Source organism: Gobius niger (genome assembly GCF_951799975.1).
Source record: "Gobius niger genome assembly, chromosome: 1".
Lineage (NCBI taxonomy): Eukaryota > Metazoa > Chordata > Actinopteri > Gobiiformes > Gobiidae > Gobius > Gobius niger.
In genome coordinates this window covers 16,349,086-16,373,519 of record NC_136852.1, presented here as the reverse complement: position 1 = coordinate 16,373,519, position 24,434 = coordinate 16,349,086, and the positions used below count along the sequence as shown (strand labels likewise).

Below are 24,434 nucleotides of genomic sequence, written 5' to 3'. Positions count from 1 at the left end.
ACTAATCAAGGCTGGGTCAGAACTATGATAGAAATAAATAAGCCTAATACAATAAAATAACCACTGCTGAAGCCAAGTGTTTGTATTTTAGTTTATAAAATAACTGATCTAACATATTTGTAATGATCAGATCACTTCATGTGAGTTGTTATATTAATGTAATATACCCAAGGATAATTAGTGTAGAAAAGTCCAGTGATCCTTGTTTAATGTTCATCCATTAGTTTATCAATAGATATAATTGATCATTGATCAGTAACATCATGACAATAAAATATGACTTTATTGATCTTAAAATGGAGAGAAGAATCAATTAAAATTTTCACTCGGAGAGAGCGACTTTTAAGACAGCCTCTTGTTATCGGTAAATATCGGTAAATATCGGATATTGGCAGATACTCAAACCCCAGTATCTATTTATTTATTTATTTATTTGACAGGGACATTGCACAACAAATGTGTTGCACAGACCAGAGATAGCTACAAGCTAATTTTCATCTGTTGTCCCTGGGCAGAGGCAAAGTGACAGCAGGTTTAAACAGTGACCAATGAGCATCTGACTTTAGAGTTCGTTCACAATATAAAATACATATAAGGCACCGGCAAAAGGATCACCTCAAACATTCAGATACAATATTTACAGTATTTACAATAGCAATTACAATTATATACAATTTTTTTTAAAACTTGTACCTTCTCACTTTTACTACAACCCCCGTGTTAATGCTCACAAATCTGACCGTCTTTCACCACTTCTTCAGATTAAGTTTGAACTGTTGTAAAGTGCTACTCTCTCGAACAGTCAATGGCAGCGAGTTCCACATCCCTGCAGCTTTTACAGAGAAACAATTCTGTCCATCGGAAGCAAAAAATCTGGATCGGTGCATCTCTTGTTGAAAGGACTTTATAATACTTTCTTTTTTTCACAGATTTTGTATTTCCAACATAAGTGGCTGTTGATGCTGTGGGTTTAGCGCCCAGCGACTGAAGATGGTTCACACTGGCACTGCACAATTAATCGCCTGAATGGTCACAATTACCAAATCGCCAAGGCTGCAGTTGTTTTGGCAGGACAATTTCCTTTGCAACAAACAAAATATCCTGTGTCCACGGTGTCTTATTATGTCTAAATCCAGCCAACCTTGTCGTTAATACCACCACAAACATTTTTTTGGGAAATGCTTGTATTTCTTGTATTTGTTTAGAGGTTCATATTTCAGCCTCCACTCAAATGCGCTAATGCTCCTGAATGGTGAATTTGAAACACAAAACATGAACGAAATTGCAATTATTATTCCTCAAATCATGCAGCTTTAGTTCAATCCTCATCTCTGAACACGCTGTGTGTTTCCTAAGAGGTGAAAACAAACGTTATAATGAAAGAGAGAAAATAAGAGTTTGAGCTAACGGAGACCGTCATCTTCAACCCCTGCTCCAGCTCTTCTCCCTGCTGACATGTTGTGATACCCATCTGCCCGTTTTCCCTTACGGACACAGAAGTTGTGTTTAAGTGTTTGCTGGGTCATTGACTTGCAGCAGCTCCCCCCAAGTCATTAACTCTATAGACACTGAAGGGGGACTTTTGGAGGAAGAACTGTTTTGAACGGACAACAAACAGGAGCAGAAACTGATTATAAATGCTAAATCCGAACCAACAGTGCGAGCCGCCGCATCCCCGGGCTTGGAAACTGCAGCCGTAATAGCCTTTGACTTCTATCCAATCTTTTGTACATGTGGATGAGCGAGCTTGTGTATGAGGCCTCCCAAAACGCTGCCCGAGCCATGAGACAGGAAATTTAGCCCCTCCTCTTGAGTCCCCTCCCGGTGTCCTCTCTTCATCCTCTGCCCGACGTCAGCCGCCCCGCCCTGATTGGCTGGAGAGAAAGCGAGGGATGAGGTTGTGTCGTTCTAATCTGCCAGCAGATCGCCACTGATGGGCCCATGTGTAGAATGGCTTTAGTAAATTACTGTTCCATGGAAGGGCAAATCCCCTCTATCAGATAGTACTTCTCTCTTCATCTCTCCCTCCTCTTCAAGTCGCTTTCCTCACAACGTCGGGCTTTGACTTTATCTACTGATTTGTCACTCGTACCTTTTCTTTTCCTCACTTGCTCCCGGCCGGTGTGCACATTTTTGAAGGGGACTTTCATGCATAGTCAATATTTCCTTTTGAGCTTTTAAACATCTCATATCACAGGTCCCTCGTCAAAAACATACCTGTAGCGTTTCACTTCTTTTACGTTTGTTTAGTCCTGTTTAATTAGGCCTTCTCTTTTTTGGCTGTGCACCATTTTGAACTTTCTTGTTTTATTGCATAATAAATGTAACCCAGAACTTCTCTGTGCATTTTTAAAGCACGTAATCCATCACCGGATCCGTTCGGAGTGCTTTTCCGCTCAAGCATGTTCATCACGGCAATTAATATTTTAAGCCGCAATTATGCATGATACGTCCACTTTAAAGCTACCATTTATTTAAAGCCTCAATAGGCAACTATAGAGACCTGCATAGTGTCGTAAAAACGGCTTAGTATTCTGGGATTAGTGGCACATTATATTTAACAATAAACCAATGGTTCACATAAAAGCATTGGGACACGAGTGTGACACATTAGTTGAAGGAATTATTTGGCTGCTGACTGCACAGCTATTGAATGTTGCTCACTGCTCTACAACTCTCTACTTAGCCCATACAATATACTTGGCTAAACCCATCACTTTCCCCCCTCACATTTTCTCGTCTTGCGCGTGTCAACAAGAAGTACCCGTCTGTGTGCCGTCCAGATAAGGTCCACATCCTGTTCCCAGTACCTGGAACATGAAAGCTGCTCATCAGTGATGTTTTGCCAAAGCAGATGTGCTGATAGAAGAAGACAAGGGAGGCTTGTAGTCGACCTAAAGCAGTGTGGGCAGCAGAATGTTGTTTGGAACGGAGTTGTGAGTAAAGTCTTAACAAGCAGTGACCTACTTTGCGCAGCCATCTCCACCTCGTTCATGTAAATTTGCCGTTCACAACCAGGTGTTTGTGTCACGCAAGACTGCGGGCTCATTGGATGATAACAATAGCACAATTAGCGGGTATTGTGAACAGATGAAAAGATGCTAAAACATTTATTTTGCTTTTGCAGTGAGAAAAAGACAAACCATGCAGAGAATTCACTTTTTGATCAGAGATGGCTGTTTCAATGCCGTTCACAGGGAATTTGCTGTGGTATGTTCAAAATGTCACAGTCAACAATGTAGGTTTTCTCTCACAATGACCGCCCGTAATACTGTTTGTCCTCTTATTACCATAGTGTCTGTAGATCCAAATCCGTCTCGGTGCATCTCCAGAGCCCGGGCTGACAGGAGGCCTTGTGTTTCGAGAGCCCCACCCTTTTTTATCGACTCACTCCTGCTGCAGACTGCTGAAAGGAAGCATCTGCCTGCCTCTGCCTCCCTACTGCTCCTCTGCGCACATGCACGCTCTCTCTTTCTACCCGGTCTCTCAGCGCCGCCATCGCCAAGGCTTGCTAGGCTGCTTTCGGCTCGTGCGCCCATGTCGTAGCCTCTAATCTGTCTAGCATAAAGGCCATGCGAAGGGAATTTATGTTGGCGGCGCCACGGGAAGAAAGCGAGAAGCGGAGAATCATTTGAGCAGGTTGACAGATAAGGCTCTTGTGCTTTCTGTGTGGTGTCTTTTAAGCCATGTTAAGCTTCTTAATTAGACATAATCTACGGACCCGGAGTGAGGCGGAACTAATGTCGTTAAAAAAGACTCAAAATCCCATCCTTGCGTCCCGCTCTCCTCTCCTCCACGCCATCACGAACCCGCTGGCCTCATCACCAGCCTTGTATCTCAGTGCCTTGACTCCCTCTGCCCTCACTCAAGCAGCTTTCATTTCAATTTTTTTCGTTTTTTTTCTTTCCTCCCTTCTGTCTGGTGCACCTGAATAGATTCCACGCATCAAACAAAACCTTCATTTGCGCACACACCGTTTACTAACACACTCTGGCAGCTAATCTTCTCCACTCGTGGCTTAATTGTAAAGGCGTGTCTTCCCAAGCCCTTAGAAAAGTTATTACTGCTAAATTTGACGTGTTTGCTCATTTACATTCAGCCTCTTGTGTGCGGTTTTGTTTTTCATTAGGGAATGCTGGCACCGTGCGCGGCCCAGGTTTCTCTTGGCAAACAAAAGCCATAAGGGAGAGAGGCAGGGGAGTTGACAGTTTATTTAAATCGCAGCTTATAATGTTATACAGTCTGAATTGTGCCTGAATAATGTATTCACAGGTGCAGTAACGGCCAGGGGGGGTTGGCTTTGTCGGGATTACCTGAGGACAGGATGTGCTTTGGGGAATGATAAGCTCAGTGTCAGATTTCAATAGAGCGAATGCAAATGGCCTAAGTTTTTAACTATCAAATGTAACGGTGTGGAACTTTGAGAGAGCAAGCGACTGTTTGCATAGTTCCTCGCTGGAATCAATCACAATCAATTCATCTTGCATGCAAACGAGAGGATCCTGCTCTCACAGACGAACATCACTGTCAATAAACCCGCCTTGTCTTCCTTGTTAGAAAGATATTGCCGTCACCTGTATGAGCTAACTTGCCACACCAAAACAAACTAGCCAATGTACTGGAGACTAAGACGCAAACGCAGCAGTAGTTTGACCAACAATTAAAGGAACATGCCACCGTTTTTCCATATACAGACGGCATCTCTGGAGTCGCCCATATATGGTCATGTTTGAAAACAGTTAAGGGGGATAACAATTTTGAGAATAAAACTTTCTCTAAATATTAACAAATGCTGAATTATGAATATAGTTTTCTACTAAATAAAGATGCAAAGACATGGAGAGGAGCAAAGTGGTTCAACAGCCCATAAATACATAAAGAAAACGTAGAATGCTAACATGATGCTACATGTTTGCAACGTGCTAATGCTAACGCTAGCTAGCGCTTGCTATGACTGCCGTTTTTTCGCTTCTACTGAACAATCTGCTGTGAATAAACATCCATATGGACCCGATTTAGACTTGACTTTATTTGCAGGTGATAAATAAGTGTATATTTAGCCAGAAAATGGCTAAAAAGAGTGAAAATCTGTGTTTCCCAAAAGATTCTGTTTTCCCCCTTGTGAGGCTACGCCGACGAGATGCCTTCTGTGTCTATACTGAGACGTGTTCTTACCTGAGGTTAGACGAGTTGATGTGTACCTCAGTCACGCAAAAAGACCAAAGATGTTCTCTCATGCTCTTCCAGTAGTAACGCGATCCAAGTATAGTCACACAAAATTAAACATGACAAGGATAAAAAGGGGTACTATATTGTCAGGCGTAAGAACATCTTAGGAGCACTTTGACGACATGAAAATCGCCATGTTTAATTTTGTGTAACTATACTTGGATCGTGTAACTACTCACCAAACCGTATTTAAATAAGGGAAATGTTGAAGAGCTTGGTCACTTCGAACTTCAACCCCATAAAGGAGAGGAGGAGAGGCCAATTGCTAACAACATCTTTTTGCGTGACTGAGCGCACGCGTAAAAAACCGACAGGTACGCATCAACTCGTCTTAGCTCAGATAAGAACATATCTATCTCCGTATGGAAAAACGATGGCATGTTTAACCGCATTATCCTGATGATTTATTTGTTTATTTGGCCTGGACAGTGCAGTACACTCCACGCCGGATTGTAGCCATGGGCTCATTTCCGTCTGTTGTCCTCGCACTCTCTCTGGCCTATTGCACATGTTTTTAGTGACGTCCAGTGTGATTGGAGACATTTAAATACTTGGCATTGCACCCCATTATGAGGGTGACACGTAAAGCTGTAAGATCTAGACCCTCTAAAATGCTAAAGCTCTTTCAGCTGTTGTTGTAATTGCCTTGTTTACAGCGCCACATGATGGGATGTTGATATTATGAGTGTCACTTTGATGAGAATTGCTGTGCGGATGTATGAGCGGGGAAAAAAAAGATTGTGGCATTCTGTCTCACTGTGTCGTGTGTGGAGATGGAGATCATGATGTAGCCGTGTGCTGTTGTTGCTGTGCCATTTGCATATCTCTATCACCACATCTCCCTCTGCCAGCTCTCTCTGAGTAGTGTTTGGTGTTTTGTTTTCAGTGTTCACTCTTTTCTGTGCACTGTCCAGACTGAAGCTGCAGCTGACCACTGTTGTGTTTCATTATTGTTCAGTGTGTGCTGCTGGTTGCTTGTCATTAGGTCTTCTTCACTCAGATAATTGTTCTGGCTGCATGCGCCGCCCTTATAAAACATAAAAGGGAATTTTGTATCTGTATTTTGTTGCTTTTTAATTTGACAGCATTGCAGCAACAACAAGTTGTGAAAGAGCTTGGCTCATTTAAAGTAAAAACACTGGGCAAATCGAAAGTTGGAATAGAATAATGGAGTTGGCTCATAGAAAGCAGTGTGTCTCTGCCTGGTATGTTAGAATTATGTTTGAAACTGACCTGCAAGTTACTTTTGAATTTATTTAGTATTTTTCTTAATATGAATTGTTGGTAAAGCCTTTAATCAAGCTTTTGTTGCCATGTACCAATTTGTTTGCGATATAGAAGTGAAACTTAGAATATCGTTGAAAGGTTAATTTATTTCTGTATTTCGACTTCAAATGTGAAACTAATATGATATAGACCCATCACATGCAAAGTGACCTATGTCAAGCCTTTGTTATAATGTTGATGATTATGGTATACAGTCCATTTTCAAAATATTCTAATTTTATGCGATTTTTTTATTTGGGTTTTTTACAAGCTGAGCCATAATAATCAAAATGATAAATAAAGGTTATACATATCTCACTTTGCATGTTATGAGTCTATCTAACACTTTAAGTCGAATAACAGAAATGAATGCACTTTTTCTGTAGTTTCATCTGTGTTAATGTCAGCAAACAGAAGCTTGTTCCAGGAACTATGTCAGATTGATTTTACACTACAGTGCAAATAACATTTGAACAGTCAACATGTCAATCCGGAATTTGGATCCAGTTAAAATTGTTCGGGAAGAGAAGGGACTTTTTCTGGGATATCCCAATCACCGCCGTCTCAAAAGCGTAGCAAAACAACGTAGCACTATATCAATGAAATGTTTCGAATTTGCAAATGTTATTCATGGTTGTAAGTCTCAGCTTACCTCATGCTTTTCTGTTGTCGCAGTCTTGTTAATTTGTATTGAGAAAAGTGCTTGTAGTTGTGGGCAAATGTAAAACGTGTGTGCTTTTCTGACAATACACATTTATATTCATCTGCCAGTTTTAACGATGCCCATTATCTTTCGGTTAATAAATCAACTTTGATTTCACAGGGGCAATGGAAATATTTTGACTTAATTGACTTAATTGTCCCTGTTGGGAAATGTGTCCTTTGTATTTAATGTGACCCGTCCTTCAGCCTCTGCCTTGGGGCAACCTGTGAGGAGCAGTGGGCGTCCGAAGCGACTGAGCCGGGATCTTGGTTAAGAGCACCTCGGAGGTTTGGCCCCTCCGTCCATGTTTTTGGGTTGCGTGTCACCCTACCTGCCCTTGCCTTCTGACCCCGTCCCCAGCACCCCCCCCCCTCCCCTCTCCCCTCTGCTCCAAACCGCTGTTGGGAGTGAACCACAAAGCCGCTGCATTCTGGTCGTGCTTGATTAGCCGCCGTGTGATGCTGTCGGCAGCTTTGTTTAGTTGCTGAATGGGCTGTTCTGCCGAGAGCACCGGGCGACGACAAGGAGCGGGGAAGGTGAGGCGTGTGTGCGAGGGGAGAAAAAAGAAAAAAAAAAGATTAAAGAAAGAGAAGTACGCGTGAAAGCGAGGTGTAGATAAATGAGCGGAGGGAGAAAATGTTTCGAGCAGAATTGAGTCCAGGAGAAGACGGTGGCAGCGGAGGTGAGCAGCGGAAACCAATGACCTCTCCGACTGTGGAGGGCTGAGATAAGTGCCAGTGTTTAGAACTGCTGAGGTGGACAGAAGCCATATCTTCGACCGACACAGCACCTGCACCGGCCTGCCCCCCCTTTACCATTCATTGACCGACTTCCCATTATGCCTATTTGTGCCTTCCAGTCTGCAAGCCTCCGTGTGAAAGCATACATATTTAAATGTTCTCTAGCATCTTTGTTTCAGCTCATGTGGCAATAACAATCCTGCAAGTCCCGGAGTCCCTGCACTGCACCACTTTAGCACATGCATGAAGGGATTTAATGGCTTTACTTGTAAAACGGTGGGACAGATGCGGCGGAATCTCCCAATGTAATAAAGGAAAAAAAACTCTTTCGCAGTGTCTCCCAAATGAAGTACGAACTCGGTCAGCAAATGATTTAACATGTCAATCGCATCTGTAATTAATTAGGTAATATAATTCGGTAATATATTATAATGTGAAAACGTCAAATTAATCTCCAATTGAATTTATACTTTAGCTTAGTCTCTTTAGCTTTGTCTTGAAATGCATGCAATTCTTGTATTAGGTTTGTAGCTCATATTTCAGTGTTCTCTCAAATATTGCTCCAGGTTGTGTTTAAAGTAAGCCCAGTGAACTAAATGTTGAGTTCAAAACTTATATTTCTCAGATAAACCACAATTTTGTATCTTTAAAAAAAAAATCATGCTTAAAAACTAGCTTCACAGTCTGTACAGTGTGGTCAAAATAAGTTATTGATTTGCATCGACTGTTCCTCCCCCCCAGGTCAAAATGGAAACCTAATCCATCCCAGCAGTGGCAGCATCACAGCTATGCACAGTTAGACACTCAACATGTCGTGTCCTTTTTACTCAAGCAACACCAAACCAGTCGCTTGTGAAGTTCTACGGTCATGAAAGATGAATTTCGCTTTGGCAATTTTTCCGTATCTCTGAAGACCAGTGGGGATGCTTTTTGCACCGCTGCATTCTACAATATAGATTTATCACAATAATATAAATATATATTGGATTCCTATTACTACTATAGCTGATGTACTGATGCGGTTGTGCCAAGGCTATTCATATTAGTGCATAAACACAGCCACACATCCAATCTGCTGTCTCGCAATACAGCATCTGAAATGACTGGCTAATGTACACTTGGATATACGCCATAGAACTTAATGTTGTCCGGTGCAAAGCTTTATCGGCCAAATCACTATTGTTTCTTGACTCATTTAGTGTGGGTTTCACAGCTGGTTATTATGCCAACCTTTACAAAACCACAAATTAAGTTGTTACAGTTCCTCCGCCCCAAACATTAGGAGAAAAGAGGCGTGCTTCCTGTGGTAATTGTCTGAAAAACATTACCCAGACTGAAAGTTGCCTGGCCTGCCAAACTACATGCTTTTTCATAGATATTTCACACACGTGTAGTCTGGGAGCAAGCATGATCTCAAGGATTTCCTGGTGGTGACAGGTGACAGGTGACAGCTTCCGTCTCTCGGTGCGTGATTGGACGTGGATGTGGGTCAAATCGTGAAAAGATGTTCTTCTTTTGAACAGAAAGGAGCTGTGTTTGGTAGGGCTGAACAATATAGACAAAATTTCATATCTCTATATTCATGCCAGATATATCGATATGATACGATACGACAATACGATATAACTATGGATTAGGTGAAAACTAAGCATTTTTCAGAAAAATAAAATAATACAAAAGATTTCAGTTTTATTGATGAAAATCTATATAGTTTTATATCCTGCTTTTTCAATTTTAATATTTTGAATGCTCATATCTCAATATAAATACGATAACGATGTATTTTTCTTTTGCGATATTGATATCTTGAATGGTCATATATCGATACGATAACGATATATCTTTCAGCCCTAGTGTCTGGCAGGCCAGGCAAGACTGAAAGTATGACCTGCTAATCTGGAGATGCACCGTTCTAGTTTTTTTGCTCCCGATACTGATGGTGGGTTTTGAGAATCTGCCAATGCCCAATACTTACCGATACCACTTTCTTAAATGTGGCTTTCTCTGAGTGAAAAATTTAAATGACTCTTTTCTCCATTTTAAGATCAATAAAGCTATATTTTATGGCCATGATATTATGGATCAATTATTAATTACATCTCTTGACTCTTCAACTCTTGGATAAACATTTAACATGGACCACTGGACTTTTCTTCACTAAATATCCTAGTATATATCCTAGTATATGACAGGCTTTATGTTGCTTTAATATAAACAACTCACATGAAGTGATCTAATCATTACAAATATGTTAGATCAGTTATTTCTTAAACTAAAATACAAACACTTGGCTTCAGCAGTGGTCAATTTTATTTTATTAGGTTACTTTAGGTATTTCTATGTGAGCCTCGATTAGCCTTGATTATTTTTTGTCAGCATGCTAGCTTTAGCGCACTGAAGCTAACCGCGGCCTTTTGAGTGGCGATCAAAAATGTGTTTGTGGACTCAGCCCTCCTTACAATGACATACAGCATGCCCATATTCACTGAGAATTAGGTGGTAAAAGTTATGTTCTTGAGACGGTGAGAGCCAAAACTGGGATCGGTTCAGTATCGGATATTTGTAGCCAATACCCGATATAGTTTTTTTCCCCGTATAGGCTCCGATATCCGATACCAGCAACGAATCGGTGCATCCCACTGCTAAACTACCACAAAAATCCCATTTCACGGGGTCTACTGTAAAGTTAGCAAGTTTGAAAGACTCAATGGAGACACAGTATTTTGTTGTTTGCAAAGCGTATTTGCAGCTCGCACAATTTGCTTATTGCAACTACACAAACAGATATTTGCAATTAATTGTGCAGTCCAAATACATACGTTGAGAGTCAACATCAAGAGCCAGTTTAGTTTTTTGTTTTAAGAGAAACGTTTTCTTTTGCCCGGGCCCTCTCTCCCCGGGCGCCTTTAGTGTGATAGTCTGGGTGTAATAGTTTGTGGATGGTGCCACTGTGTACGTCTGGCTTTGTGCAAACAGACCGCGTAGTGCGTGGACTACAGTGTGAGGGTGGACAGGATGGGCTTGTTAGCCAAGATGTTCTGGACAACACACAGAGGGTTCCCGCGAATAGCCAAAAAAAGCAGATCAGTACACTTCTCCACTGCCTGTGTCGCGTTTGATACATTCAAGGTTGTAGAGTAAATTGAAAATATGTCGACGCTAAGCCCCCCCAGAGCTCCTGCGTTACCATCTCACAGACGCACTTTCATTTCCCTCTCACTTTTCTCTCATCTCTCACCGTGATGATTTTGATATTTGATATTTCATTTTTGCCAACATGTAGTATTTTTTTCTGACATGTTTTTGTTCTGTCCTATTTCCTTTCGCAAATGACTTTCTCCACACATCAGTTGTATAACAGAAGGTTGTTATCAAGTTTGATCCAACACATTTCCAAGTCCTATTGTTTTGGAATAGTTCATAATGTATTTTTAAGTGTGTGCTTTGAGGCCAAGTATAGCAGCCAATCACGAGGGCTGTGCTGCATTGAAGAGTTAACCGGTAAAAAATAGAAATACAAACAAATATTGTTCTTCTGCACTGCCACCTGAACTGAGCACATTTTTCCCAATTTGGCTTTTCCCAAATCTAAAAGCTTCTTGAAAATAGCAACAAAAACAGGAAGTAAATGGGCATGAAAACGCAACAAAACAGCCTCAAAAAGTGGCAAAATAAAGCCACAAAAAACAACAAAAAAGTGGCAAAAAAGCGACAAAAGTGCAGCAAAAAATTGACAAAAACTCAACAAAGAAAATTAATGAATAAAATGACAACACAGCAAGAAAAAGATCTGTTTAGATTTGTCGGCCTTAGCTTTCAAAAGAGGTGTTACTCTTGGTCTGTAGGCTGTTAACTCCATTCCAGAAGCTTTTAGATGTAGGTAAAGCTGAACTGGAGAAAATGTGCTCAGTTACAGCAGGGGTTAAGAGGTTAAAGGCTTTTAGCAACATGGTTTATGAACATAGACCGGATAGACCTTTTATATAAATATTAGCTAAATACAAAAGTGTGCTTTCCATTTAACACACATTTCCCCCCCCAAAAAAAGTCAGATGATGGAACGCCTTAGCGATTTTGCGACATATCTCTTCTCGTGGTATGGAAATAACGTCACATAATATTCAGATAGATTCTGCAGCCCCAGTCACCATCATCCGTCTGCATTGACTGAGTGATTTATATAGGGATGTGTTGTTATGGATGGACTTCAAACAATGCCGCCATCTCTTTTCCCAGACTTGAAAAGAAAGAAGAGTTCACTTGCTTCCTTAAAAAACACCCAATTAACTGTTGCCCATGTACATTACAATACATTTATTCATAGCAGCTCAGAAATAAGGCCTCTCTTATCTGTGCTACCGTAGACACTTGCTTCACGCGCTCCCCTGCCGATGAATAATATATGCGAGCGCGCGGACACACTGAAACAACACTGATACATGTGTATTGGTCGGGGGGGGGGAGAAGGGGGGGGCTGACATGAGTTGTTGTATGCCGAGCTGTGTAGTCTCTGAGGGCATGCTACTGAATGGGAGTGTTGTCACCAGTCGAGTCCAGCTGTCTTTGTGCTACTACAAGCTCTCCTATTATAGACCGAGTCACTATTTGTCATTTGCACATGGGCCGTGGGTGTACTACTTTTTAAATTAATGGCGGATTGTGTTAAAATGGTTAGAAGCTGTTATAAGATGCCGACGAGCCGCACGCATGGTCCCCAACTCCTTTGTTTGCAGTATTGTCACGCACCTGTGGAGGAAGTGTGATTGCACCAGCTACAAGCCAAGACCGACCGCCTCTGGTTACTGCTCCCTCTACGTCGGATTATATTAGAGTTCCCTTTCATGTAATTTGCATTGGTAATTATGTTTACATGTGCTTTCTTTGGCTTGCAGGGTTTGGGAAAGGTGTCACCTGTGCTAGTGCGTGTCGGTGTGTGAAGCCAGGGATCAGGAAAAAACGCTGTCAAAGCACAACTGGAATCATTTGCCTCTGGATACTGTCAGGTGTGTGCATAAATTTCCCCTTTGCTGCAGACGTATGGCTTTACAGAGGAGTCATTGCTCACCGCGCTTGTCCCCCCCCCTCCCCTGCTGTGTGGATGTATGGATAGTTGGTCTCCCCAGTGGGCTCAAGTAGAAGGCTGTAAATACCTCAACACATATGGGCTTCCACAGTGTTATGAAGAATTATGTACTTGCATTGTGGTGTTCTCACATCAATCTGGCCGAGGTGGAGAGGCAGACAGATAATGTATTCAATTCTGAATAGTGAGAGCAAAGTGAATAGTAAAGTGATAGTCCTTATTACCTGCTCTAAAAAAAGATTTGTATTGTTGATGCATCCCTGTTTCAATCTATTGTATAAATTAAATTAAATACGTTGTGAAAACTAAATGCAAAATGATCTCCTCGTATTGTAACTAACTTTTTCTTGTAGAAAGATCCCCTTTGCCCCATAGAGTACTTTGTTAAAGCAGTACATTGCGATATGTTAGACCGTTGCTTGCAGAGCAGTCTGAACTAGAGGTCGACCAATATATCGGGCCGATATTTGGGTATTTTACAATATCGGCTATCGGCAGATCTAACGCCAATTAAAAGCCAATATCTTTGGGACAGAAAATGAAGGACTTCCCCGACTTTTGCTTTGGAAAGAGCCATGTCAGGGCTTTAAAACGAGCCCCCCCCAAACTTCCCATGCCTCAGGGGAACAGAGAAACATTGCGATGAAAATTGGTTAGCCACAAGTTTGTAAAACAGTAACACAAGTTTCACTAAACCTCAATTTAGGTCAATATGTACATTCTGCGCCTCATTTTGAGGCACCGAACCTGGAGAATTAAATCTCGGAGTTAGTTTTAACCCCCACAATTGTATTAATGATCACCACACAAAAGCCGAGGCTAGCAACAGTACGCTAATGCTAATGGCAGGATGCTAAAGCTAACGGCAACTAATCAAAGCTGGGACTATGATTGAAACACCTAAAATAAAATTGAACACTGCTGGAGTGACCAAGGATTTGTATTTTTATAGGACTACAGACCATTTTTTGGTAAAATATTAGATGGGCATATCGGCGTCGGCCAAGAACAATCCCCAAAAACCGGCATCGGCCTTAGAAAAAAACAGATTGTTTGACCTCTAGTCTGACCTATTTTTATTGATTACTAACCAGAATTGTGGGTGTTGTCATGATAGGAAATTGTGAGAGCTAGAAATGTGTTGGGGTTAGGGCTTGGTACAAAATAAAATAATCACAATGGTTCCAGAAAGTCTTTAGATAGTAAGTCTTAAGGATTAGTCTTGAGACGGCTAAAGAAAGTTACCTGATTGTCCAAACTCAGATCATGAGAAGAACTTTAAATTTGTACTTGATTTATTAGTTTATTTGACAGGAACATTGTAAGAAAACTTTGCCATCTCGGTGGCCAATGTTATTTACGTAAGGCAAATGATATATAAGGATATAGAAATGAAAAGTATCGTTCAAGTACTTGTGCCACAAACCCAGTGCACAGCAGTAGTTGAGGGACTCAGCCCCAGTATATATTGTTACTCCCTCTGTCACTCATAGAGAATGGGAGATATCAGGTACGGAATCTTTCAAACTGCTGTTCAGACAACCTCTACACTGTTCTGTTTGTAGTAAATAATACCATCATCATGAACTCTTGCTTCGATTCAGAATCCTCTCTGCACATTTTCCCCTCCCAGACGATGACTTGCATAAATGATCAGGTTTGTGGTCTGGGAGGAGGATACTGGAGTTCTAAAGCCTTTATTAGACTTGTAAAGACTTTATTGAATGTGCCCGCTGGTCCATCCTGCTGTGGTACCGATATTAATGAGCTCCTGAAAGGTTTTGAAGAAGTGTGACGCCAAGGACTTGGAGCTCTTACGGTAACCATTTACAACCATAAAACGTCTATCTGAGAGCGGCTCCGCAACTCTTCATCGTGCAAGTCCTTGTGAGCTACTCTCTTTCTTTGTGGTTATTTTCCATAACTTGCTTGCGCTGCAGAATTGATTGGTATCAACAGGACAAAGGGGTCAGATCAGTTTCATGTCCTTCGACGTCTGAGTGACTGTTGTCGGTGGAGCAGGTGGAGGATTACTGTAAGCAAACTGACGCCTAATTTGTTGTCCGACAGGTTTAAATGTATGTATTTACATTTCGCACTGGCAGTTGAAGGTCATTTGTAGATTTTAGCATGCCTGAATAAAGCCGATTGCATTTTTGTTTCATTGTCGGAGAATGAGGGTTAAAAGAAAACACATTTATATGACAGTAGTATAAGATTGCTATGTGATAAAACAAAAAGGAAGGATGTGAACATTTTCTGACTTCACTGTAGATTGAATGCCTGTGGTCTCCGATTGTGAGACCATACATTGTGACTGTGCATTTCTAAAGTCTCTCAGTCGTCTCACTCGGGTCACGGCGAGGAAATTGCGCTCTGTTCCCGGACAATGACAGGTGCACGCTCCCACCTCCCTCCGCTCAAACTGGGATCTAAATGGGAATCTGGCAGCAGGTAAACACCTCTTTGTGCAAACAGACAGCCTGACAGCTCTGTTAATGGGAAGATGATGGGATAGACTCCTTTTAATGGAGGACAGAAGAGTGGATTAATTTAAGCTGTGCTGTATTTGCCTGTGTGAAGAATGTTTGATAGTGTTCGAGCTGCCCTCCCCCTTCCCCTCTTTAGTGCTGCAATTTGCCTGGACATTTCTTCTAATTTGATGCTTTTTCATAATCGTCCAGCTCTGATTGTGCCAAGAGCTTGATTTAGGTTCTTTCTGCTGCTGAAGCGAGAGACGCTCAAGTTTTAAACATTAGAGAGGTTTGCTGGACTCGAGCCAGGGCAGCGTGACATGAGAAACAATTTAGATATTCAACACCTGTCTTGAATATGGCAGTGACAATATTATTGCCATGTTTAATGAAACCAGTCAACATCGTCTGTTCCATTAAATAGAAAAAATATATATTTTTTATCAATTTGTGCCAAAACTCGATACAATCAAATGAAGATTGTACTAAAACAAGGCTAGAAAATCATAACTAAAACTGATCTTTTGCTCATTTTTGAATTACCATCTGTTATAGGCGGTGTAAATGTCAACTTTACAATATTTCTTAGCTTCTTCTGGTATAGATGTTCCGTCACCTATTGTGATAAAGATAATTTGTTGATATATTGCCCTCCTGTCACATACTCTCAACCGTAATGGCTTGAAATGGATATTGCACTTTTTTGAGGAATCCTTGTAGCTTCCAGTGGATTAACATATCTTTAGTCTCTGATCACCCTGTGTAGTGACGGCTTTAGGATTGTGTGGCGCTTTTGATTTCCCTCTCTCTTCCTGAAGTGCTTTCTTCTGCTAAAACCCCACAGCAGTGTGTCTCCTGAGTCCAATAGGAACACGGCTTTATCTGGCCTAATTCGTTTATTCCTCTGCTTCCCCCACACCCCCATTTCGCCAGATTTTATCAGGTTTTGTTGTTTGTTTTGTCCCCTTTCTTTCAGATATAGCCCGGCGTCATGAATGAGCCTAGTCAAGGTCATTATGGTTGCAGTGCCTGTTGAGGCGTCGCGCACAATGTTTGCATATTTTCTTTATCTTTTGATGTGGTAAAAATGAAAACAGCCGCTAGTTCTCCTAAGACGCAACAATGTACGACTGGGCTGAAGGATTGAAAGAGGTGTGATTTGTTAAGTTTGTTTAGAGTAGAGAAGGTTAAAGCTGAATTTTAGCCCGACTGTGTTCGTCATGGTGCTACTGAGGGCTCTCCAATACAATGACAAATTATCGTTGGAGCAATTTTAGCGGATGCAATACCCACATCGCATAAAGCCACAGTACATCACAAAGTCACTGCCTTCCATCGAAGACAAAAATGCATGGTCACTTCAAAGTTCATTCTTAGTCATAATTTAGTCTTATCTTAGCTTAGCTTTGCTCAATGGACGCTAGGGGCCGACATTGCTGCAGTATCTCGCATATCGGGACGGCAGAACAAGCTAGTTCTCCATGAGCAAGCATTGCACTTTAGACACATTAAAGGAACAGACTACCGTTTTTCCATACTGAGATATGTTCTTACCCGAGCTTAGCTTCTCAGTATGTAAAAACGGTGGCCTGTTCCTTTTTAAAAAGGAACTTTAAAGCCTGATGCCTAATTTTACTTAACTTTCTACAGCTAGATATTCCTCCAGGTGAGTTTTTGTAAGGTACATTTTAGAAATCTTGTATACTAATGAGGGCCGGGCTTTGATTGACAGGCCGTTTGCATTAGAGGTTATGGCGTAGGCGCGGCTACGAGCGAACTACACGTCAAGCGAGGGCAGAGACTGCTGTGAAGATCCCGCCCTTTTGCCCTAATTAGGAACATGCTTCGTCAGAGCTGGATAGGAGGAGACTGTAAATCCTCCACGATTTCCCCCTCGAACGTAGTTATAATTGCAAACGGGGAGGAGTGAGGATGAGTCGTCTATTATTCTTTACAGTCTATGGCTTGGCTGTGCTCCTAATTTAGTTTTTTGAGAAGGTTTAAACAGAACACATTTCTGTTTAAGTGTAATGGAACATACAGTGCTGAAAGTGTTTAGGAAAGTTAGAAAGTTAGAAATTCACTGTTGCCATGGAAATCGACCATGTTTCTGGGTACTAGCCAACGTTGTCCATAAACTAACATTAGCTAAAAACAAACTAAAGTGGAGAAAAGAGCTGTGGAACAACTCCATAAGATGCAGAGTCATTCCTAACACACTGTATTCAGCTTTTAAAATCCCCATTAGTTGTTATGGAAAAAGGACGCTGCAAATACCACAATGCTTTGGGATATGACATCACGATCCTGAACTCTATATCGACATTTCCCCTCATGCCACTCTGCCCTAGAGTTACCTTTTAGAAATGTAACCCTAGGGCGAGAGTCATATCATCTTCACAAGTTATTACCACCATTATCTAGTTTGTCTGTAATCGATTTAGTGATTTATCAGCATTTGAAATTTGAATATGAATTCGGCAGTGCATATAAACAGTAGCAGTGCTTGTGTATAATTGGATTTGTGGATTTCTGTCGATAGCTGTGAGGTATTGGGTTAACAGTTGGATTTCTGCCAGAAGAATTGCTCTAAAACAGTCTGCTCGTTTTCTTGTTACTCACTGAAATGCCAACTGCTGCACCCTTCTTGCAAAACAGTTTCTTTCTCCATGCCCAGAGAGCAACAGGGCAGGCAGGGCCCTACAAACTAGTGGAGAATAAATATAGAAACTTTTACAAATGATGAGGAGGTGGAGTTCAGTCAAGGTCGCAGATCGATTAAAGTGGTCTGTATTGGCTGTATTGCCTGTGCTATCAAACTCCTCCATGGTTTCAGTGAAGCCATACGAGTTAAACATTTGTTATGTTATATGTAGATAAATAATTCCCATGATGTTGACGCAATGTTAGAAAAAGGATTCAAAGATTATTTGCTCCACAATATACCATCAAATTATTATATCTTATTTTCCTCCCCCTGCATGTTCCAGCCATGTCCTAATGTGTAGAATGAGCCCAGACCTTTTCACCACAACTGCCTCTAAAATCTTGCACTGTCACTCAAAAAGTTGTTATTTCTGGTCCGATTTGCCGTCATGCACGAACTTAATATAGATGGTGCAGTTACACGTATGACCTGAGATGGAAGTAGTGAGTATAAAATGGTCAACTTGCATCTAGCCCCTTTAAGCATTATAGGCTCACACTAAAAATGCGATTAACTCCATCGTGAGCTAAACAATGTCCGTGCCCAGAGAGAAAGGGATGTCGCCTACAGCCGGTCCTGTTGTGGCGCGGGTCGGCACTCGCTTGGCCGTAATTGCGTTAACGTGACCAAAACAAAAGCACATGTTCACCCCCCACTCCCCCACACTCTTCCTCCCCCTCGCCCCCTTGCCACGGAGTCTGGTTGGAGGAAAATCGCTGCTGTACATCGCAAATGCGCTAAGTCTAGGAGCTGCAAGATCTCCATATGTTACGCTATAGTCTGTGATTAGAATCTCAAAATCAGGCCCATTATGTCCATAGGAAAAAGAAAAAAAAAATATCTCAAAAGAAAATTGCATTGGCCGCTTATTCTCAGCTTAAATCAATTCACAATATTATTATATGGCAAAAATAATTGTAAACCTTTTATGCAAATAAAACAGAAATTATGTGAACGCTTTTAGCTATCAAGCAAAATGGGTTGATTTGATCGTCAAAACACCAATTTATCTGTAGCCGAGACATTACCTTAAAACACATTTAGCCATACGCAGGCGGTGATGAGAAAATTACTGCTCCACTCTGTTATTACCGGACAAAGGCATGTATATATACTGCCTTCTGGTGCTGGTGTAATCTAAATGAAGAACACAATGGCACTTGGAGAAATGTCAGTTGTTAGAGATAGATGGTCAATGTCATGTTATTATTAACAGGAGTTAAACTTTTAAAATGGCTGACCAAGCATAACCTCTCCGACCAGCATTGTCCAGATATTCAAATTGGTCCCATATCGTGATTGATTTGCACTATTGCCACTTTGTGTGTGTGTGTGGAGAGACTCCCCGCTAAGACAGAGCAAAGACTACTTTGGTTGTAGCTTATTAAAACGTGGAAGTGCTGTGTTTGTTTGTCTTTCTTTTGCCTCTGCTGGAATCGCTCTGTGGTGAGCACACGGGAGGCAGTAAGAGTGTGAAAACTGAAAGTGACAGAAGAAGAGCAGCCTCTGGAGCCAACAGGAGGTTTCTGTGGCAACCAGTAAAAGCCATTATGGTTAATTGACACAGTGGCAGGTTCAGGTGTTTTCAATTGTATCATTAGCCTTTCTCCCTCTGCAGTGAATCTGTCTTTGGTGCTGGTCCTTCTCTTCATACTGCGCTCTTTTCCTCCCATTGTCATCCTCCTTTTAACACGTCTCATGAACCCTTTCGGTGCAGCCTTGTGGTGATTTAAGGTGTGTGTAGTTGAGCACTTACCTGAGAAAGGTGTTGCTTTTCTTCAAACGTACTGCAATCTGTGGCCTGTGTGGCAGCTCCTGACTCCGTAACAACACTTTAAAGTGTCCATTGATACTGGAGTGGAAGATGATTAGGAAGAGAAAGTGCTGTTTCTCTGAAAGACCAGGGCTTATTATACTTTACACATGTAGAGAGGCCTGTCACGAGCAGTAGACGGGCCATTGTAAACCACTGTCTGTCTGCCATTATCCGACCACAAGTGCTAAGCACTTACCAGAAGCTGCTGTGTTAACTTCCCCCTTCTACTGCGCTCACCACATTACAGAGCAAACTTCACTGTGCATCAATCTGTTTTAATTGGCTCATTTTGGTTTCAGACCTCCCTCTCCTAATAACAGGTCTTATGTTTTTCTCCTAATTTTCGATTGTGTGACAGGCAGTTTGTTCAAAGAATGGTGATTTTAGTTTCTCTCCATGCAATAAAATATACAATTTTGTACCACATGTCGACAAACAATACAATCTTTCAGTAGATTTGAAAACCATTTTCACTCTTCAAATCTATTTAGTCATAATGAGCTTTTTTGTCACCTCTGCTTGTGTTGATTTTCAGTATTTTTGAGGGTACACAATATGTCTCGGTCAATACAAAATAATTACACAAACAAAAGCCGACATGTTCCATCTTAGCTATTGTTTCACAGTGGAAAGCCTGTCAGATCCAGTTGGCAGAAAAGAGTCCAGGCGTGCCTTTATCACTGCTGCCTGCTGTATTAGCCTCTGAAGGAGATTGGAATGGAAGTGGCATCTATTGACTAGTTTGTCTGCGTTCACTCTCGTCACGGTGCGATGATTCACAGGACACTGCTCCCCAGTCCGACCCATTAGCACCTTTGCCAACGCCACAGAGACATGGTGTAGCCAGTAATGATGATGAGCACGTGTTTTCACAGCCTCGTCTCTGAGTTCACACTCTTCACTGTTCTCTAGAAATTAGTTTACATTATCGTTCATTTCCCCTGGCCACGAATTCTCCTTTTGTTTTTAATTGGTCTCAAGATTTAGCAGCGTGAACTTTTCCCTCTGCGGAAAAAAGAAGAAACAGTTTAACAAACACACACATAATCTTTAAAGTTTATCTCCTGAAGTGGGTTGGAGGGCGTGAGGGATGTGAACGTGCAGTATCCATGTTGGAGCATATGGCGTAGGTGTAGGGTGGTTGCTGGTGTGTGCGCAGGGGCCATCTGTCACCTAGTAACAGTTGGGCTGATCTCGGGTTGATGCAAGATTTCCCTGTAGAGTTCATAACACCTTATTATACACAAAGGCTGCAGGTTACATGTCCAGATGGGATGGCTTTGGCTGCACCATCCTCTGCTGATTGGAGGGCAAAGCAATATTAAGTTTTAATATGTAAGCAATTGATCTGTGTTTGACTTTCTATGTGACGCAATTTCAGTACTTAAGCGTTCTTCGTTTTTTTATGTCAATACTGTGTGTTCAAACAAACTGTTCGTGTCAGATGCCCTTAGCTTTGTATGTCAGTATAATCAGGTAGTCAGATGAGGCAGAGTTACTTTAAAAGCATTGTGCTATTATTAGTATCTAGTTATGAAGTGGTATTGTCAAAGTCATTAATTTATGCTACTGGCAGGCTCACAAACCTGCAAATGGACACGCATAAATCGGTGGAGTGGAGTTAGCAGCGTGTCTCTACAAAGCGTGCGCAGCTTTCCATGTTGTTCACCATCTGGAAAAGACCTCCTGCTCACGTTGGCGGCCCCATGCTAGCGAAGGATCAGCGCTCTGCTGCAAATGAGATATAATCATATCAATGCATGGAGTAATGTGTCGAAGTAAGTCCAACATACGACAGTCTGGGTTTTAGGTGGATGTTTTTTAACAACACACTACACTCGATAAAGGGCTGCAGGCAAATAGGCTGACAGTGTCACTATTGAACAGAGCAAGTTGTGTTTTTAACTAGAGCAATTTATTAAAAAACATATGTCTTCTTCTATGCATGTTAAATATAATGCTTTGTGCAGAAGACTAAAACCGTACAATCCAATCCATACGCAACGTGACTGTAATCAAGGATCATGAGTTTCTTGAACATAAACAGCCATAAATATCCAAACTATAATACAATGAAAATATCTTAAACATTTTGTTGAATTAGCAAACTGACCAAAGGATCAAATACCAATCCAATTATTCTTTTCCTCTGGATTGTTTTCCTGGATCATTTGCCTGACACTGTTCAATCAAGCAGGAGAATTTGAGGAATATGGTGCACATTTTTACTCTGTTGCTAAATACTTGAACACTCAAAATCAAATAATTCAGTTGAAATCTAAACTGCGAAATGTACACCCACCTTTCAAGAGCAAGTGCCTCCTTCTCCTCTTCCCTAAGAGGTGTACAGTATGTTGGCGTGTCTGCATTTCATAACTCCCTCCGCTGAGCCCACTGGACATATTTGCTTACAGATCCTGGAGTGGTTGTTTGTGCTGTTGCTTGGAGTTTGGCTGGGGAGGACAACTGTATTACGTGTCTAAACGTGTGTGTACAGTTGTGCTGATGCCGACAAGCCTTGTAGCGGGGGAGCAGAGATCAGATGTATGCTAATATCACCAGCAGCAGACTGTCTGAGGAGCTGTCAGGGGCTCGGGCGGAGAGGCTATAACGGCCTCTATTGGAGCACATAAAGAAGATGAACTGAAGATGTCCACGGGCTGTTCAAAAACTCTTAGTGAATAGATTTTCCAGCCATTGCAATTTGACACTAAAATCTAAAAAGAAACTAAAATGGTCACACTTCCTCATTTCTCCTGCCTCTACATAAACTTTCACATTTTTTTGTTTTTGTCTTTTCTTTGTCGTACTGGACTTTTCTATAGTGGACGAAGGTTTTCAATCCATCATCTGTGTTGGGTTGTGTTTGAATTGAGGACGATTCACCTCTCGCCACAAGAGGCTTTGTCAGCAACTAAACATCCCTATCAGCAGGCTGGACTCTCACTGTTCTACTATGGCGTGATCTACCATGTTATTGGCTCTACCTGTTTTATCAGTGGAGTCAATGACAAGGTGGACTCCTCCCTACTAGAACAGAATACAGCCTGCTGCTAGAGATGAATAGTTGTTGACGAAGCCTGTTCTGATGAGAGACTAATTCTGGACAACAACCCTATAAAGCTGACGAACTGAAATGCTAGACAATTTGTTGATTTGTAACCTGGTAAATCCCAATTGAAAATATGACGTATTCACTTCCATATTTGGTGATAATTTTGCTTTAACAAGTCAATTTTTTGCCAGCATGAAAGGGAATGTAGCACGTTGAGAGACATTCTGCAAGTCATCAGTGCCTTATGAGTTGCAGCCTGCGTCCTTTACCAGTACTTATAACAAGTCTTTCAATAACAATGTCATATAATTTTATGGATAGAATTTTCGATGTGTTTGTCTCTAAGGGGAATGTCTCTGGGGCTCTCCATGGTTTTGGTGACACAGGGAAGTGACAGTAGCCACATCCCTCTCCAGTAATAGTTCTGTGCTTCTGCTTTTTTTTTTTTTTTTACGGCCGTCATAAATGTGACAAAGTGCTACGCTATCACTCTTTCTGACAGTGTGGAATCTATAAAAGAACTCTTCTGAATGTTGCAAATACAGTGTCAGTGGAAGCATATACCCAGGTGGTGCTCCGGTTTCCAGCTGTCATTGTGTGTGTAACCAGCACATTATATATAGCTGTGGTATCAGTGTGTTGCTAAAGAGGTTAACTGCAGTTACTCCTGGCGGTGCCCTCTCTGCGTGATCCCCATTCTCCGAATAGACCGCCCGTATTCACAGTATTTACCATCCAACACTATTGTCTGCACTTTTACATGCATTCTCAATGTGGCTGTATATGTCATATCCTGCGTTGTTTAGTGTTTGTTTCTTTGTCTTTCTTATCCTCTTTGCCCTCAGCGCCCGTATCCTTCCTTCCTCTGTCTGTCTGTCCACCTTCCTCAGCGGGATTCTATCAGAAACTACATTATATCTAAACCATGCCAGCCACACACAGGAAGTCGACTTACATCCAGTTGTGTGGTGCATCATGGGCCAACGCTGTAGCTGTTGGAGCTAAATATGTAGCAGGAAAAGCAATGTCGTGTTGTAAGTTCTATTTAGTTGAAGTATAAGTGGATGCGTAATAATGATTAATGGAAACTGCATAAAAATCATTTCTACCGGCTGTGTCTGCTTGAAACAAATAAAATGAACAGACACACACAATCATTTAACAACCGCTTACATTTGCATACTTGAGTTGACAAATTTTTCAAAGTAGCATCATTATGGGGCGACGGTGGCACAGGTGGGATATCGGGTCGTCTTGTGATCGCAAGGTCGTGGGTTCGAATCCCAGCTCCCGCAAAATGCACACTGTCGCTGTGTCCTTGGGCAAGACACTTCACCCTACTTGCCTCCAGGGTCTGCGTA

The 24,434-nt window shown here is 41.6% G+C and overlaps 1 protein-coding gene across 2 annotated transcripts in view; it reads left to right on the top strand.

Moving 5' to 3' along the window:
• arhgap35a (Rho GTPase activating protein 35a) overlaps positions 1 to 24,434 on the top strand; it is a 59,540-nt gene that overhangs the window by 9,858 nt on the left and 25,248 nt on the right. Inside the window, exon 2 of one of the 2 annotated variants that reach the window (XM_079556160.1) lies at positions 12,831 to 12,941. The exons of the other annotated variant lie outside the window; for it this stretch is intronic. The gene's annotated coding sequence lies outside the window, so the exon portion shown is untranslated. The remainder of the gene's footprint in view (positions 1 to 12,830; positions 12,942 to 24,434) is intronic. 2 annotated transcript variants of the gene reach the window in all.